Source organism: Chamaea fasciata, unplaced genomic scaffold (genome assembly GCF_029207755.1).
Source record: "Chamaea fasciata isolate MVZ Bird 193981 ecotype frontalis unplaced genomic scaffold, bChaFas1.0.hap1 SCAF_5, whole genome shotgun sequence".
Taxonomy (NCBI): domain Eukaryota; kingdom Metazoa; phylum Chordata; class Aves; order Passeriformes; family Sylviidae; genus Chamaea; species Chamaea fasciata.
In genome coordinates this window covers 11,386,062-11,405,501 of record NW_027094090.1, presented here as the reverse complement: position 1 = coordinate 11,405,501, position 19,440 = coordinate 11,386,062, and the positions used below count along the sequence as shown (strand labels likewise).

Sequence of the window (19,440 nt, the reverse complement as noted above, 5' to 3'; positions counted from 1 at the left end):
GTGTTCTACATAAATGATGACTGTTCAGAGCAAAGCAGTCAGTATATAGGAATATATAGGCTGTACTGTTCTCTGACCAGTAACTATGAAATCTTATTATTGGGGTGGGGTTGGGGGTGATGTTTGTGCATGTGTGTTTGTTGCCCTTTTTTCTCTTTTTTTCTTCTTTTTAATGTCAGGGCACAGAAATAGCTCTTCCTCATCTTCTATCCTTATCTGAAACAGATATGGTGAATCTGACTTGGACCAATTCACAGGCAAATACCACCCTTTTAAAACAGCCTCAGTCTTCGATGTTCATTGCCTTCGCTGCATCAGCTTGTCATAGGAGTTGTGCCATATACACACCAGAACTCCCTGCCTCTACAACAGCCTCTCATGATCCCTCAATTGCCTTTGGACATTTGAGTGTATATGGCACAGCATTTTTACTCATCCATCTTGTCCTTGACACACCTCATTAAAACCTATTGCTCTGCTTACACTGGGTCTGGAAAAAGAGAACAAGTCCCAGGATAGCTGTAAATTTTGAACCCTTATGCAAGATGATTGCTCATATCATGGCTTAGCTTACTCTGAAAAAGTCGAACCCACTTTGGAAAATGTAACAAGTCTTCCTTTGGTGGTGGTGTTTTAATAAGGAAGAGATTGAAGTCTAGGAACCCAAAATACATAATCACAGAATGACTAGGTTGGAAGAGACCTTCAAGACCATCGAGTCCAACCCACCCCCTAACACCTCAACTAGACCATGGTACCGAGTGCCACATCCAGTCTTTTTTCAAACACATCCAGGGATGATGACTCCACCACCTTCCCGGGCAGACCATTAAAGTACTTTATTACCCCTTCTGTAAAAAACGTTTTCCTAATATCCAACCTATATTTCCCTTGGTGCAGCTTAAGACTGTGTCCTCTCGTTCTGTCAGTTGCTGCCTGGTGAAAGAGACCAAGCCCCACGTGACTACAGCCACCTTTCAGGAAGTTTTAGAGATTGATAAGGTCACCTCTGAGTCTCCTTTTCTCCATTTACTTACCTAGAAGTAAACCTTTTGAGAAGATGTGTTCTGTAAAAAAAACCCATCCCACTTGTGATGACAGAGTAGAACATTACGTGACTGCCAATCCACTACATGGTCTTTTACTGAAAGCCTTGTAGCTAATGAGTTACCTCTACTGACACTTGACTTGCAAACCACAATCTCAAAACTACAGCATAGTCACTTGCACTCTGTCAAAATGTTATGATGCTTTTTCGTGTCCTTGACAGCCTAGCATCACAATGGTACACTACAGTAGCTCTGCCAAGAGTGGCTCCTGTTTTAAAAGCCCTTTCAATAAACAGTAAAAGGAAATCCTTTAAAAATGAATAAAACAGCAAACAGTTTGCTTAGAAATCTGTAACTTCAGAATGGCAAAAAAGAGATTAATATCAGGAGAAAAATGATGTAATGCAAATGACATTATCAGGTTTTCAGTTTCTGCAGTGAATCACATGCAGCTGTACGCATTTGGACCACAACTGTGCATACTCTGTACTACATCTCGTTGGCAGTTTGTAACAAGGCCATTTGCCACATAAGAAGAGATGTGCTCAGATGGAACCTCAAATATTTACTTAGAACAACAGGGCTCATTACAATCAGTGTTTCACAACAGCAAGCACCAAACATTCAAAGGAAAATAGATGACTGTGTATATTTTATGGAAATACCATCTTTTGATCCATGTACAAGAATGCTTCCACATAACACTGGGAAAATGTCCAGAAGATGAGCACACCATCTTTAGTGTGGTACTGTGAGAACCACACAACTTGAATACAGGTACAAATGTTCAGAACAGCTTCTGGGAAACCACTGCTAACTTGTTCCAAACTAGTCACCATGTGAAAGCAAAAAATTAGCAATCTATAGTCATCTATCAAAACAAGCTGCATTTCTATGTGCTGTTCTACATTCGATTTTTTTTCCTGTTCTATTTTTATACAATTTTCAGAAACATCTAAAGACATTTTGTTTGTTAAAAAATTCATACTGGAAGATATTTTTAACTTTACTATGCTATTCAATGGAACATACAAAATATGGAAATATAAATCCTCCACAAAATATTCTTGTCTTTTAAAAATAATACATCATATTCAGACTCCTCTTAAACTCCTATGAAATAGCTTTTGAAGCATAAACCAGCAAGAGCTGTGGGTAATAGTGAGAAAACAAAGGCAGAATAAAGGATATTCTTGAATTACTCCATATCTGAATTACTAACAGACAACAACCCATGTTTTGTGGAAATAAAAAACAAACCCAAAACTCCTCTTTTGTTGGCAGACCAGTGTTTTACTTTGACCCTCCCTCATATGACAAAGAATGCAACTGATTTGTCATGTTTGGGGGGTCTAAAAGTTAAACCTAGGTCAGACACAGTCGGTTCCCTTCATTGTTGTCAAAGAGAAATGAGCACCTCCAAAAGATAATACATTTCATCCTAAAATAGCTTCTAAAGTAGGCCAGATTATTTATCTCTCAGCTATGCCTATTTATTCCATTTACTGGAAAGGAAGCCTTTGTGACTAGCATGAAATTAGACAACTCTCTTTAAGAGGACTGAAGTTACATAAATTTAACCTGTTCAAATCATCTGTCTTTCATTTAAGGATTGGCATGGGAATACATGCATTTAATACTGTATTTATTTTTATATCTGTAAGGATTTTTAGACAGTAGTTAAACATTAACATGACATCTAATTGCATTCTATACAGTAATGCAGAAATCCCTAACCTGGGTGTAAATACATTGATGAAGTAAATGTTAACCTGCAAACAAGGTCTATTAAAAGAACAATGCATTGCATCAATGTCCATTACTTTCAGTTAAACATTCATTCACCATCACTGGTGAATTATTTACTTAGTTTATGTTTTTTCCTCATCTCTCTGCAAGGAAAATTTGGAAGTATGTCCACTAAAAGCTCTACAAGAGTGCTCTACAGCCTTTATTTCTCAAGGGTTCATGGGAAGAGAGATCAGACTTCATCTAAAGAAAAAAATTCACCACAGAAATTGAGCCTGGGCTACCAGGAAAATGTCTTCATAGCATGGCTCTGCAAAAGTTGTTGACTGATAAATGAACTGTAGCTTTCTGTGTTACATCAAACAATTTATTAGATTTTTTTTTTAAGGTAACATATATTGATTTTCTGCAAAACACAAACTATCTTCATTTTTTCCCCTTCTCCTTTTTTCCTTCTTTCTGTAATCTCTCTATAAAAATTTCTTTCTTTCTCTTGCATTTAATTTCTTTGGTTTTGATTTTGTTTTTGCTTTCTTTCCTGCAACTGTCTTCAAATTTTCTGCTTGTTCTGTTTGCCCAGTCTTTTAGAAGAGTGGACCATTCCCATAATTCTTAACATGGTATATAAACAATTCACCACCCAAGCCAATAGCACCATGCAGAAAACAGCCATATATTAAAAGCTACAGTCCTTCAGGTCCTGAAGGTTACCTACAATGCTCTCCCTATCTCTCCTCTTTCCTTTTGCAATTAAGCTCACACCTTTTATTAATAGACTATCCTGTATCGGTGAGTTTTTCACACCATAACTGTATTTAGTGACTACTCTAGCTGTATTTCAAAAGTCTATTCAGGCACCCATCATCCTCAGTACAACCCAGTGGCAGGGTGTAATTTCTGAAGATTTATTCTGGTGATATTTTTTGCCGCAGCTAGCAGTGTTGTAGAAGCAGAGAAACAGGCCTGGGAAGCATTTATAAGGCTTGACAGTTTTCAAAGGACAACTGAATGTACATCTAAAGCAGCTTCCAACCCTCTGAGCTTGGCCAGTCATACAGGATTTTCATCTCTCTCAATTTCCACCCACGATTAAGTTTTCTATGGGCAGCATAATTCTTACAATGAATGGATGTATTTAACTGATTTTCATCTGATGTTTCTGTCCTCCGGCCTGATAGGGTCTCCTGCCTCTCATGTAAAAAATACAAACCCACTCATACTGGAAGAAAATGGGACAGGCACTTGGATTTTAGTTGTTGCAACTGTACGAAGCACTCTGGATATATTTGGAGGCAAAACACTTTCTGATGCCCAAAATTATTTTCCTTTATGGTCAAATAAAGAAAACTGCCTTAGGAAATAAGTGATTTCATTCAGCCTGGCTTTGAAAAAGGCAAACCCCCTTAGTTTTCTAAGTTTTCTGTAGGAGAAAACAAGTTGCTTTTTTAAGATTCTGTTGTGCAACAATTCAATTGGAGATGATGTTTATCATATTAGTACAATCACTTAAAGCTGATTCTACCTTTAAAATATACAGCACAAGGCCAGATTGACATCTAAACGAAAACATAGATCACTGGTCTCGCAGCAAGACAATTCCCCTGGTGAATGGGTTAAACTGTTGCTGTCAGATTGGATACAATTAGTACAAGTGATATGCAAAGAATTGCTCTGTCAGGAAATGTCACTGTCATTGAGCACTGTTCCCAGGCTGCCTCCAATTTTTTGTCTGGCTCAGAAAATTTTAATAACAGGTCAGATTTCAAATGGAAAAATTTAACCAAAGCGCATAGCTTCTCCCCAGCTTCTATTTCAATTTTCATTTTCTGCTTTGTGCTTCACATAATTTTTTGGTTACCAGGAAACTATTCTTAACTGTCTATTTTCTGGTTTACTTTGCTCTTCTTCTCTAGTTAGTGTTAAGTGAAATGAATGGTTTTTGTTGGTATTTCTTACACCACTTTGTCTTTTGAGTATTTTTTTTCAAATAACCATTAAGAAACCACACAGACAGCTAAACACAAGTACAGAAGAAAAAAAAATTTTCTGTAGAACATCACTTGGAACCTATTCACTGCAATGCCCACCCACGCCCTGTAATCATTCCTTTTCCCACCCTTTCTTTATTGAAGTCCTCCAAACGTTGCTTTTGGTGCTAATCTTTTTTTCCCCCCTCTATATTTTTGCCCTCAGTACAAGAAGCATTTTAGGACCATGTACTTCTGTGCTAACTCCTCCAGATCCTCCTTTCTATTTTGGAGAAAACGGTCACCTTTTCAGTGCTTTCCTGTTATTTTCCAGCAGGTCACAGATTCCTGCTGGCCCTATGCATGACACTCTGCGCAAAACCTTTGAGTGAGTTTGCAGACTTCTAGTCTTGCAAGGCGAGTGGGTAGGGAATAATGCTCCAGGAGCAAAACTGCAAAACTGCCCTCAGGAAACTGGGTTAGGGATGGGGCAAAGGGAAGGTTAAGTGCCTGTTCCTAGAGTCATGCTCTTTTACAAGCCAATGAAGCAGGCAGGGTGAAATGGTGCTGTAACAGCAGGTAGCCAGTTACTGGCTTAAGGAAATTCGTGATCAACAGGGTACTCAGCTTGACCTATCTGGGAACTGTCTTCGGGCTGGAGTGCCATTGAGTAACATAGCAGTGCCAGAGGCCAAACCATGGGCTTTGGGGAATTCCTTTTTCCACCCTTGCTAAAGAGCATCTTTTTCTATATAGGGTTGTGTCCCTCATGACCCAGACCCCCAGGAGACTCAGAAAGTGGCTGTCTTGCAACTTCAGCATTTGTAACCCTCCTGCCCTTGCAGAGGGGAAGGGCAAGGGCCAACTCTCCTGTCAGCCCCACGGAGGCTTTGCTGACCCACGGGAGCTGAGGGCTGCTGAGCTGCCCAGGGGCCGGGCCCTTACCCCGGCAACCTCAGCTCCTCCTGCTCCGGCACCGCCTCACACAACCACCGAGAGACCCGAACCTGTCACCTCCCAACGCCTCCCTCTTCCCACCGCTCTGAGCAAAGACGTTTCCTCCTGTGTGACTCAAGCACGCAAGTTTACCAGGGTCTGTAAATCCATTTCATTAGCAGTTTGTTGCGAAATTACAGATTCTGACCCTTTAGCCAGAATCCTGCTTCAGGTATGAACTACATTCCCTCTCTTTAGGGACAAACATCACAATCCAAGGATTTACCCCATTTTAATTTGCCTCTTGGTACGTTGAAGCAAGTCTGTGTGCAGGTTCTTTTAGCTGAAGATACATTACCTTTCTTACTTTCAACTTCTTGTCATAGTCAACAGATTTTTTTAAACACTGACTTCTACCAAAAAATGTGATGACAGCTTCATTTCAGCCCATACCCCTGCATACAGCCATCCTGAGAAACATCCCTTTTCTTTCTCTCCTCATCAAAACTCTCATCTCATTTTCATTTTCTCAAATCTCTTCAATTTTCTTAACTCGGGAAGGTTAAAGTTCGTTTATTGTTTGCTGAAACCACTATCTCCTTTTTGCTTGAGAGCCTTGTATGTCCAGTAAACCACAAAGCAAGATGAGGGAGTGGTTATTGTAGTGTCATTGCCATCTAATTAAAAATGATACATTGCAAAGATGTGTCTAAAATTTCAATTAATTCACTTAAATATATATCTACAATTCTTTTCTCTGTGAAGAAAAACGCTAAACCTGAGTACAATGTCTTCCTGAGAGTACTGGCTTCCTGAAATAAGAAGACCCAGAGGCAAGCAAATTGTTCTAATCAAAGCTGCTACTTTCACTTACACTATTGCTAACCATAACACTCACATCATTTTAGTGGAATGATTGAACTGATGCTTTGCAAGTGGATGTAATGGCAGATAACAGGGCCTGGTCTGGGGAAACCAGCTGTCATGAAAATCTGCAGAAGCTGGGGAACAAGATAATCCTTCTTCCCAGAATAAAGAAAATTGTTTCCCCTTTCTCAAGATGGGACAGAAAATTCATCTCTTCCTCAATATTAAATGTTTCAGTAAGCTCTAGATGTGTGAAATACACATCCTTCATGCCAAAAGTCCCAGCTGTCCACTAATCACTTGCCAATATCTCTTTTCTAAATATGCTGCCATATTCATATGGAATATACTAAAAAGTGTAGTATAACATGATATACACATAATAGATATAATTCTTTGCTGTAGGCTAATTTTAATGAAACAATAATGTGCTAATTTCTCTTTTGTCTTTCTAGAACTTTTATTTTCTTTCCCCAGCTCAACGAAATTTGAGCTAAATTAAATTACTAACTATGCTAAATACATATAAGCCACTCACTCCTTTACAATATTTAGTCCAAGTATTTTTCTTCATGAGCCATTGCAAGATTTGACTACATGGAGAAGGTGAAATTTTCGAATTCAGTTTACTCATTCAGATAAAGGACTCCAAAGTAGTTGTCCACAGAGAAAAAAAACAGCAAAATTACATTTTTTTTAGAAATATGTATTTTTTTTCCCTTATATTTGAGCATAGTGTTTGAGAGGGAGACCTTCTATCTTATTCATCATTCAGTCAGTGACAGGTCAGTAAATTAGGAGCAAAATCATATATATAAACTGATTTTCTCATTAAAATTATAGGCTTTGTTATCTTTTCAGAAGCAGACTCCTCTGACTAAGTAAGAAGTGTCAATGCTATTGCATGATTTTTTTAAAAGGACAATTATTCTTACAAAGATTACATATTAGATGCTAAAAGGCAAGTGAGCCAAGAAGCTTTTGCTGGTGGATTGTTATGAATCAAAACATCTTATTAACAATGTTCTCATCTTCAGGACTATCACCTAAAATCATAAGCAATTTCTTTTTTTTTTAAGAATACAATTACTCCTTAAATTTATTCTCAATATTTTTGATAGCCTTAGATTTTGTATGCTAATTTGCTTGTAGATAATTTAGAACCTTGAGATCTATTTGTTTAAGTGCAACAACCACTCGAGCCTAGGACAAAGAAAATATGATTGCTTAAATCTCATGTATGCATCTTCCCATAGGAGTGGAATACAGATGAGCTGCAAATGAAACACTCTCATCACCACACTGCCCAAAGCAATTTTCCAGTATGCCCCTTCCCCTCAGGACATATTTTACTCCACCTTTACTATGTTTATAACATGATTTACATGTTAATGAGAAGTGACAGGGACTAAATAATTAGGAAGCAAGACCGTAGCTCGTCATGCATTTTAAATACTGTAGACTGCAATTCTGAAATAAATATTCAGCCCCTTTCCTCATTTTCTTCTTAATTAGAAAACACAATCAATTTAGTCTTTATAACCCAAACATACCTTCCAAAGGTAAATACCAGAAAAAAAATGCATTGCTTCAATAAGCATGTCTGATCAGGCTAGTTCTTTTACATTTAATGATTTTTCTTATTACATTCTGTTTATTAAGCTTGGACACTACACTGAGTGCAACATAAAATCTACAGAACAGTCCTTCCTCTGAGGCTGTGACCTCTGTAAAACTCCAGTGGTTTGCACTGGATGGAAATGCTGCATGGATGTGAAGCTGTGTGTCTTACCTGGATAATTCTGTGGGTAAAGAACTTTGTGTTATGACTGGGGAGAACATCTTTACATGGGGCTATCGAGGCCCTGAAATAAAGTCTGAAGGCTTCAGTGTTTGGACAGAATGTCTTTCTGATGATGTGCAGGAAGAAAAGTGAAGAAATTCAGGACAGCTGACAACCCCTGTGTATGTATAGAAGGCAAGGAGTGGGAAATGCCTACCAGTACAGCCATTTCCAGAGTAGGGATGAAAGTGGTGCCAATCAACCACAACCTCTTTCACCTTCTTCATCTCCTTTCACATCCCTTCCCCACACACAGTCCCTTTGCTTTTTCCAAGTTTTTACATGGTGCTCTTTGTAAGATCAGGACCTCAGAAAATAATGCTTACTATTTCAATACTGATTATCTATAATGCCGAGGGAATTAGGTTTCAGAATACACTTCTGATCTATGAACACATTACCATTCTAATTATTCAGGTCAGGAAAAAACTCAGAGCAAAAAAAAAACTTGCTTCAAAGTATTCTAATTGAAAAAAAAATCAAATCATTCTCCTTGCAGATCTTCACTGTTCTTTTTGCCAAATATATAACAAAGTTTAAAAACCTCTGAAGCTAAAAACTCTGTTTGGTTTATGTTACCATTCTATGAATTTTGCTTTCAAACATTAAATGCTTGGAGTATGCCACAGCAATGTGGTGGTTTTTTTAGTAAGCGATGCTGCAGGAAACAGGATGCATATTTCCTAATCCCTATTTCATTACTGAAAACAATTGTAATGGGTGCAGACATGATGGAGATTTCTTGGTAGAGAAGTGACCAAAATGGAGCTGATAACTATTAGATAGGTGGTGATAGGTATAGTACCTCATCTCTGAACAATAAATACTTTCTATCAGCCCCATTTACAGTTCATGACTGCCTGGTAAACTCTGTTCATTCCCAGGACTTTTAAGTTTCCAGATGTGTGCTGCTTTTTCTTGGGACACAGTTTTCTTTGTAGTAGCTGTTATGGGCTATCTTTTGGATTTGTGCTGGAAAGTGTGTTGGTAATTCAGGGATACTTTAGTTATTGCTAAGCAGAGCTCACACAGAGTCAAGGTCTTCTCTGTTCCTCACCCCATCCCACCAACAATTGGGCAGGGGGTGCACGAGGAGTTGGGAGGGGACACAGCTGGGACAGCTGACCCCAACAGACACCATGGCCTCATGCTCAGCACAAGGCAGAGGGAAGAGAAAGCAGGAGGCTTTCAGTGTGGTAGCGTTTCGCTTCCCAAGCCCCCACTGTGCTTGATGGAGCCCTGCTTTCAAGGAGGTTGCTGTACACTTGCCTGCCCCTCAGAAATGGTGAATCAATTCCTTGTTTTGCTTTGCTTACACGCACAGTGATTTTGCCTTACCCACCAAACTGTCTCTATCCCAGTCCACGAGTTTTCTCACTCTTGCTCTTTGGATGCTTTCCTCACTCCCTCCAGGGGCAGAGAGTGAGCAGCTGTATGCAGCTCTGTTGCCAGCTGGGGTTAAACCATGACAAGATGCTTACATAGTACTAAGAAATCTAAGTGTTCTCTAGGGGCATATTATGTATAATTGCTATACATGCAAGGTCTTTACAACCATTACCATGGAATGGATCTTGTTGATACAGGATTTGAGAACTAATCATGCATATACTATAAAGACTGAAGTATAAATAGATTTTACCCAAACTGAAGTGCTAGGAGATGACAATGAAATATGCAAAGAAAACCCAAACTAGTGTGAATAGTTTATTTTCATCCCTTTTCCCAAAGAAATATGTTCACAACTTTTCCCTCAGTAAGACAATTTGTACCCTAGTTATTATTATATATTTGATTGTCCAATCACACAAATATTTAAATATGAACATTAACTCCAATCTGAGAGCTACCCAAAGGCAAGCAAAACATGGCAGTGATTAATTGTTTTTTTGTTAGCAATTTTCATGGGAATACACTCTAAATATCTCAGCTTGAGGTACTTGTCTCCCTCATCTATAAAATATGCAAAACAGTTAATTAAAAAGGGACAGCCAAGCTATTTCCAGTTCTATATTACCTATATGAAATACATATGGAAATGAAGAGCCAAAACCCAACACGGAAAGGTAACTGGCAAGTACAGAATTTCCTTGTAATTCCCTCTGAACTCAGCTTTCCAGAGAAGCATAAATTGCAGTCTATCTAGCCATTGAATATAGGAAGAAAAAAGGTGAATTATTCCTTTGAACTCATTTTTGACAGGTGAAGTGCTGGCAGTATAGTGAGACAGACTTTCTCATCTTATTAAGAAAATTAATAGGCCAACTTGACCATCTGTTTACATATTGTCATGCTACTACTGTATCTGGAGTGTGAAAGATGAGACAGAAAAATGCCCCTCCCTAATAATCTGCTTAGTAAATTAGTTTTTTAAAAATGAAGAAAGGAGAGTTTGAAATGCAGAGACTATAAAGGGGCAAAATAAGTTTTAAAGGCTGAAGCAGTTAGAGTCAACAAAGAAAGGTGGATTTACTCAGCATTGGTGCAGGTGCATTTCTATAAATTAACCCAAGACCCATGTCTCATAATTCACTTGACAGTTTATCAGCCCTGAAAATGAATTCAGGCAATTTAGATGAAGGATGGAAGCAGTGGCTTCAAAGCCCTATGAGGCAGCTCAGAAATATTCCCTGAGCTTAAGCTTTTTGTGTTCTAAAGGTTAATGGTCCCCAATCATGCCTTCCACTGGGTTTTATTAGTGTAAAAACCAGCCTGCAAGATACTCTGGGTGCAGCATAAGAAAGGTAAATAGCATGAAAGATAGTTGTTTTTAAATCAAGCTACCTTATGTTTGGCTAAGGGAGGATGGGTTTATGAGTCCTCAAAGCCACCTTGAGGAACAACCAGGAGTACAAGAAAAATCACACATTGTAGATGGGCTTTTTACCATGGTTTGCTAAGTCCTGTTGCCATCCAAGTGGTTGTATTTGGAACAAGAATTTTCCAACATGCAGACATGAATACGTCTTCTAACTGATCCATAATACTGATGAAATCTGGCATGTGGTCATTTACAATTAGTTGAAATTGTTTTCAAATATTATGCTTAGGTCTGATCCTCTTTGCACACATCTGCAGTTTAGGAGTCAGAGGTCACAAACCTATCTTTCATGAACTGAGCAGCTACATGCATAACGGATAATTTTGTTGGCATTGAGGTTTTCATATACACAAAAATTCAAAAAGAAGATTCTTTAATTCATATATTCCTAGCATTAAAGGGACAGATCTCACTTTTGTGAGATAAAAATCTGCCAGTAAAAAATAGGTTTACTAACTGTAAACAAAAATGACGATATTTCTGTTATCATTTTTTCCTTAGTTCCAATCATGTTATGAGAAAGACTGTCTCAAGCAGGAAACACAGACTCTTAAGTCTGATAAAAATTACTTTGGCTGATTCTTAAAATTCTTAAATATTTATTGTAATGATCTGGATTTTCAACTTCTGGGTTTGTTTTTTTTTTGTTTTGATTTGTTTGGTTTGGGGGTTTTTGGGGTTTTTTTGGTTTGGTTTTTTTTTGTTTGTTTGTTTGTTTTTTTTTTTTTGGTTTTTTTGTTTATTTTTCTGTCTATCACATAGTGTTGGTCTTTTTGCCAAAGTTCCTACTCTACAGCAAAATTCTGGTTAGAATTTCATGCAATTAGGGCAGTCTTTATTCCTGCTCCAAAGGGCTTTATAGTATTGCTATGCCCTATTAAACTGCCTTATGCCATGCTGAGAGTGCATGAAGTGATTCCTAGCTGTGGGTTCAAAGATGTAACACCGTAGTCATACTGCATTGGGAGTGTCACTGCATGGTTCTGTTAGACAAGTCATAAAAGTTACTGCCCTTAATCTGTTTAGTTAATCTTCCTGGCACAGTCCTTCTGATCAAGTTGGGGGAAAAGTTCCCTGACTTCATCGCTGAGCAAAAAACCAAACTGGAAGGAGCTGTTGTGAGCATCAAAGATACTCACAAACAAGACCCTTGTTGCCCTGGTCTTCCAGCTCCGCTGAAGTTTCTTTCACCAGGAGAAACTCATTCTGAGAGTCAGGTTAGACCGAGAGATCACTGGAATGCAGAGATGTACCTACCCCAAGCCTGCAAGAACCTTTATTGGAGGACTGTTGGGAAAGAAAAAACGTAAAAAAATCTCAAAAAATTAGAATACCCTATATCCTTCTTTTATTCACTAAAATTATTTACAGGGCCTTGATATATTTTACCTTTTATCAGAAGGGCAATAGTAGTACTGGCAATATCACAATAAGTCCTTAGCTTTAAGTTCAGCTTCACATGTTGCCTTTTGTATTAAACACAAAGCATGTAATGGAAACAGCAGGTTCTCCTTGTACTTTGGATGGCTGAAAAAGTTTGTGTACTTTAACCTTTTTAAAATGTAGCTAGATTTAATATTGCTGTAATGGAGGAAAGTGTTGGACTCTTAAATTTTAATCAGGGTATCTATTTTAAACCAACAAACCTAGAAGCTTCCTGATAAAAAAATGAATAAAAAAGCCTTGCACTGTGAAGAAGCATTTAAAATATACATGTCCGTCTTCCTTGTAAAGTTAAGCTTGTAGCCTAGGTTTTAGAGCATTCACATCTCACCTGAGAGAGACGTGAATGCACTAAAACAACAACACTTCTTCAGCCAAGTAATAGCGTAGCCACTTGTAAATTTTTAATTCCAGGTAAATTTTGATCATCTGATAATCTCTTGTGATAAGATTTTTGACTATATTTTTCAGAGTTCAGAGTCTGAATAAATACTAGCAAATTCATAGTAGAGAACAGAGGTTATAGCTTGAGGATGTTTTTCTTCCTGCTGTAAAAACATGTAATATAAATTATTAGAGAGCACTACAATGGTTTTCTTTAAAATGAGGAGAAACATATTGAAATAATACAAAATTGATTAAATTATTCACTTACCCTCCTAAAACAGAAAAAATAAAATTCAAAGAGATTAAAACATATGAGATGTCATCAGTGAAAAGAGAACTGCAATTTCTCTCTAACTTTATTAGAAATAAAAAAAAATGCCATGCAATACTTTCAAGTACTAAACTAGTGTTTATCTTTCCCCTTATTCACAGAAAACTGCTACTAGTTATTTAGTCTTAGATTTTTTTTTTTACAGCCCAAGGGAACCATTGTGATGAGCCAGTCTGACCTCCTCAATAACCTCTGCAACAATTTAGGAAATGTGTGCATAGAATTACACATAACAGAATAAAGCACTTTACACAGTAATAAAACAAAACTGACCAAGCCGTTTCCAGAAAATATCCACCACTGCTCCAGTGGACTATAAACCTCTAGTGCTTCAGTAGAAGTGATTACACATCTCAGAGAGATGATATGAAACTTTAAAGGTGATGAACTTCTTAACTAAATGTAAAATTTAGGGCTCATTTACACTCTGAAATATTTTATAGCCTTGCAGAAAACACATTCAATATATATTTGACCTGAAATCGATTTTTTATAATACTCAGTACTTTTTACAGAACACTGTAAGTTTTAAGTGACTGCATAGAAAAAAATAAGTTTTTTGATTCCATGAAGAATATAAGTGCACTCTATCAAGACTAAACTGGAGCAACAAATTTTGAAGTTTGCCACAAATCAGTTAGAAGAAAATAATATTATTCACAGATAGTGAAAAAGGCAGAGCACTGCATTAACATGAAAGAATATGCAGCATTACTTTTAAAGTAATTACAAATATTTAGATATGTAATTCTCTGATTACTTGGCATATTGAAATCAGCATTTGCATAGCGTAAAAATAAATAAATGCAGTGGCTTCTTTACTTTTTTATTTTATTATTTTTTTAACCTTTTAAGAGAAGGAATTTTTTTTCAAGTTAAAAGAGCAGATGTGAATTATGAGATATATATGATACACTTAAATCTCTTCCAAACTCTTCCCTTGTCTTTATTCAGCTGCATTTCAGATGTTAACCTCTAACGCAGAAGCAGCCTTTACCACTTCTAATTGGCTTACAAACTCATATTGTTGTGTTTGACTTGCCCACCATCATCCAGGAACACAAGTGGAACATCAGACCAACATATGACTTTTACACAATCTCACTTGATGCATCAGCACCCAGGAGCTCCAGCAGGTCCTTAAAACTACCCTGTGCATTCTCATGTGTGTGCATTCCCTGTGGAATACACACATGTGCGCCTCCCTCCCTGCTCAAAGGGACATCTGAATCAAGTGCAAAGTTCAGTACTTAGCTACAGGATAAACCATGAATTTCCTTTTTTTAACAGAAGTGTAGAAATACATGATCATTACCAAAACCATCCAGAAATACACAGAATAACTTGAAATCTCAGCTGATATATTTGACAAAGCATCTGGAAAATTCTTTATTATTTCTACTACTGATGTAGGCACAGCAAGCAATTAAGAAAAGCTCCAGGCTGAAAGAAAATGCCTTTCACAGGGTGATGTGATAGATTAATCTGACCTTTTCAAAGGCATGGCCCACACAGGATTTCATTTGGTGAATCCTGTATCAATCGCATTTCATTGACCTAGAGACTCTTCCTAAGAAAAACATGAAGGGGATGACTTGCTTTTAGAAACCTGAACACAGGTGTCTCCACTTAAAGCCGGTGCTTTAATGACCATTATGTTCAACAGAAATCAATTCAACACTGTAAAAGACTATAGAAGTTTGAACAATCAAGTGAACAATCCACTGATCTCCAGAGTGAGCTGCAGTGCCACCTGTTTTCCCTTATTTCTTTTCAGATCTCTGTACATCCAGCCCCCAGCTATAGCTTTTATTAGTCTTTGTCTTTCAAAGTAAAACGCTTCTGCTCTCAGAAATTACTTTTTCCATTACTACCTCTTAAATACTTTCTTGCATGATCTAATCAGATTTTCATTTCTCTTTTTTTCTTTATACTATATATGTTCAGATAATTTGGATTCTCTCAGCTCTTCTAGAATTAGAATCAGTCTTATTTTACTGTTATTTCCTGAACACTTTCCAAATATGCAGATCTTACTGAACAGGATAGATCTCTTACTTCTGTCATGAAACTTCTAATCTCTTACATTACTGAAAACTTAGAATGATGTTTTTCAAATAACTCCAGCTGAAAACTATTACAGTCTTTGGAAAATGTAGTGGCATAAAGAAGCATGGTAAACTCTTCTATTTTGTTTCAGGTAGCTTAGAAGCCTTATTAAACTGTTTGTCATTTTTCCATTAAAGTAATGGACTGGGAAAACAAAAAGTCATATGTTTAATTCTATGTATAGTTCATTTCAACAGTTTCAGCAGGGCCACTCATGCCCTAACCCCAGCAGGTACACAGACCTATGGTAAGGATATAATTTTGAATCACCCACTCAAAATCAAAACAAAAGTAAATTGTATTCTCAGTATTTAGCATTTAATTCCTGCACACATGTTTAGGAGCATAGAGTCTAACCTGAAACCTTCTGGCACGGGACATTTAGGCTAAAAAAAATCAGTTAGGGCCTTTCATAAAAGGCAGAAGATTTAAATTCCCCAAATAATCACTAGTCAATTATGAACAGGATGGACCATGACACAGACTGAGTGAACAAGGTCAGATGGGCAATTGCTCTGCTGGCAGGTTTCTCTCCACTACTGAATTTTCATGGAGAAACAAGACAGGAAAGGGAAACAGGAAAGAAATTTTCATTGATGGAGCTTAAACTGGAAACTTCAAATTCTTGAAAGTTTCACTACTTCGAGCTGAAGAATGAAAAGTAAAAAAAAATCTTAAAAAATGTCTGATGGAATCATTTAGTTAGTATGGAAAAGAAATAATTCATGCAATCTGTTCATTTGGCTTGAACACAAAAAATGAAAGGTAATAAATTATTATAGTTGAAGAGGTTACCAACAGAAACCCATGAAATGATGTTGAGTCAAATTGGGTGAAAATAGAACAAATCTTATAAAACATGAAACATGTTTTTAAAAATACGGAGAATATTGAAAGGAAAGCTCTTTTAAAGTTCTAATGGATCAGTTGAATTTTTTTGTTAGAGGAAAATATGAAAAATTCAATACTGCACATAACATTAATGCTTGAATTTTATATTGCATATCACTTGCACTTCCATTTTCCGGCAATTTTCAGCCCAAGAATATACAACTGAAAGCTAGAGGGTAAAAGCCATTAATATCTTGTAAATATGTGTATTTCCTTTAAAGTAAAGAATCAGTTAATGAAACATCTATGCTATTTCTACTTAAGATATGGCAAACTGTTCTGCCATGAACACTTTGTAAGTGAATCTCTCCAAAACAATAGTGCAGCAGCAGTTCAGACGAGTGCATGCTATGAATATTCTCATTGGCCTAGTTATAACACTGTTATAACCATTTAATAACCACAAGCTTCTCATTTACCTCATATGAACATAGATTTTATTTGAAGATGCTCTTGTTATGCAGTTTAGTTCACTCAAAAGAGAAGTAAACAATTTGGGAAGAAATTTGCTCCAAATTGATGGAATCAAAAATATTATTTTTGAGTGTATCAGTAAGGGCATGCTACACACATGCTGAAAAATAATCCCCTATAAAATGATAGAAGTTGAAAAATAGAAAACAAATTGACTGAAAATTCATATGAATGTCTGCTGACTCTCAAAAAGGGGATTATGGTGTGGGTATTTTCATCCTCCTCATCCATAAAATTCACCAAGTATTTCTAATCAGACCTCTCTGCTTTCTGGTGGTAGAGTGGCTATAGAATGTTTGACTAAATGTATGTCATTGACATATCCTGACTAGTCTTTTCATCCAAGTTGAACTGAGTCATTGAGCACAGGTAATTTGACAGCTCTAATGAGTTCCATACACACAGTCCTGAGAATTCAGTAGAATTTCTATTCTAATTCGTTCAAAGAAAAGGTCAGTTTGCATATTCTGTCTCATTGCTGTACAAAAAGTGTATAGTACATAATGACTAAAGGCCAGTTCCCTCAATCATTAAAAATACAGCATTCATGGTGTTAATACCAAGGTTAAAAAGATGTATTTACGAACATTTTTCTACCATATTTATTTCCTAACAACCACCTCCTCAATAGAAACATTGAATAGCTTCTTAAAAGTTTTCTCTAAGTGTTTACTATTTGAAGTTAAGAGGCCTTGCTTTGACAGAAACAAATTTTGTGTTCACTAAGGCACCAATATAAGTCCTGGATAGCTAAAAGCCCAGAATTCTCAGGAGCAGTAAACATACTTATATCCAGACAGAAATACATTTCTCAATCTATTTTCTCATGCTGTAATTCTATATTTTTTAAAAAGTGCACTATTTCTTCTTTAATATTTAGAAAACTTTTTTGAAGAAATGTATTTTCTGTTGTAAAATATGTCAGAGAGAAATTCCTGGAATATCCTGATTTTGAAAAAAAAGTAAACAAGTTTGATGACATATTCTCATTAATAAATGGCCCTTTATTCCCTAAACAGTAAATAACTCAACGACATCATTGACAGAAGCCCTGGATATGTTGGAAAGTATTGATTTGTGTTACTAGACAGTATCTAATTAATTTAGTGGATTTCAAACCATTACAGAACTGACTGACAGATGAAAAAGACTCAGTTGAATGGGGGAAAAAAATCCCATTTGCACATATAGGCGCAGCAGAGCTGACCAGGAGTAAACACTGCACAACCCCACAGACAGGGAGGTTTTGCAGGAGCTCTTTCAGTGTATTTGTTTTTAAGTCAGAAATATTAATACCATAGCCCTATGTTCTCTGAACAATTCATTCTTGTATCAAAAACCCCCAAGCTGTGAAATACTTTTAACCATGTGCAAGGAAAACATTCAGAACTGAGTTCTATGAAAAGAACTTTCTAGTGAATGGCTGGAACACAGTTCAAAAGCACAAAAAGATTGTGAAAAACAAGTGCTCAAAAACACAGTAAAAAAGACTTGTTTTTAAATCCTTAATGGCTTATCAAGTAAACCTGTATTCAGTGTCCTCTCCACAGGTTTTTCTAAAGGGAAAATGTCGCTATAAACTGACCTTTTCCTGAAGCATTTGCTAAAACTCTACAAATGTCAAAACAGCAGTTCAAAATGAAGACAGCATCATCAGGAAGGAAAACTCCAGGGGTACTTGTGCATGTAATTTAACAAAGTAACTCAACGTATAAACTGTTTTTACTTTGATTCCTAAGATCCCTATCAAACTAGTAGACTTCTAGCTATATGTGAGACCAAAACCAGCCAACAGATTTTTCTAACGTGCAGTGTTCAACAGCTTTCCTGGCATTAAATGAGGTTTAAAAAATAATGAGAAAAGCAAACTAATAAGGTTTAATTGCCACTGAATAGTATGCAGGACCAAATAACATGATGAAATTTCAGGGCAATCAGACAATAGTACACATTCTCCAGGTATTTTTTCATCTTTTATTGTCTCACAGTCAGTACTAATACATTTCTCTGTCACCAGGGTAAATGAATCCTCATTTTGTTTCTGAATAGGTATTCACCATACATCAGGAAGAACCACCAGTTTCATTGGAAGGCTGAGAGAAACAAAAAGGTGTGCAAGTGAATACCTAATGTTTCACCCAATCTTGTTTTCTAAAAGTTGCATGACCCTACAATGATGGCTAAGATTACAGGGTTTTTTTTTAATTTCACTATCAAAATATCAGAGAGCTAGAATGGAGAACAACATAACTGTATTTGAACCTAACAAAAATGCCACTGCCTTTGGGATTACTGGGTAGCTTTGAAAAACAGCTGTCATGAGAGATTCTTACAAATGTCATTGATTGAATGAATCAAACAAAAAGCCACAGTGTTAATCCTAACCTCATTCTTTTGGATCCTTATCCATCTCCTGCCTTTTAAATCCGTTGTCACATGCTTGAGATTCACCAGACATTACAACCATGCATTCTTCTGAGTTATTGCAGAAAAAGGACCCATCCCAACTCATTCAGGAAAGCCTCTAAAATCACTGAAGTTGATCAATTCACTTAAGATGCAGAAATAAACTA

The 19,440-nt window shown here is 36.8% G+C and overlaps 1 protein-coding gene across 10 annotated transcripts in view; it reads right to left on the bottom strand.

Annotated features, from left to right (window-relative positions):
- Positions 1 to 19,440, bottom strand: part of MAGI2 (membrane associated guanylate kinase, WW and PDZ domain containing 2) — a 714,127-nt gene that overhangs the window by 430,840 nt on the left and 263,847 nt on the right. The gene's annotated exons all lie outside the window — the stretch shown is intronic.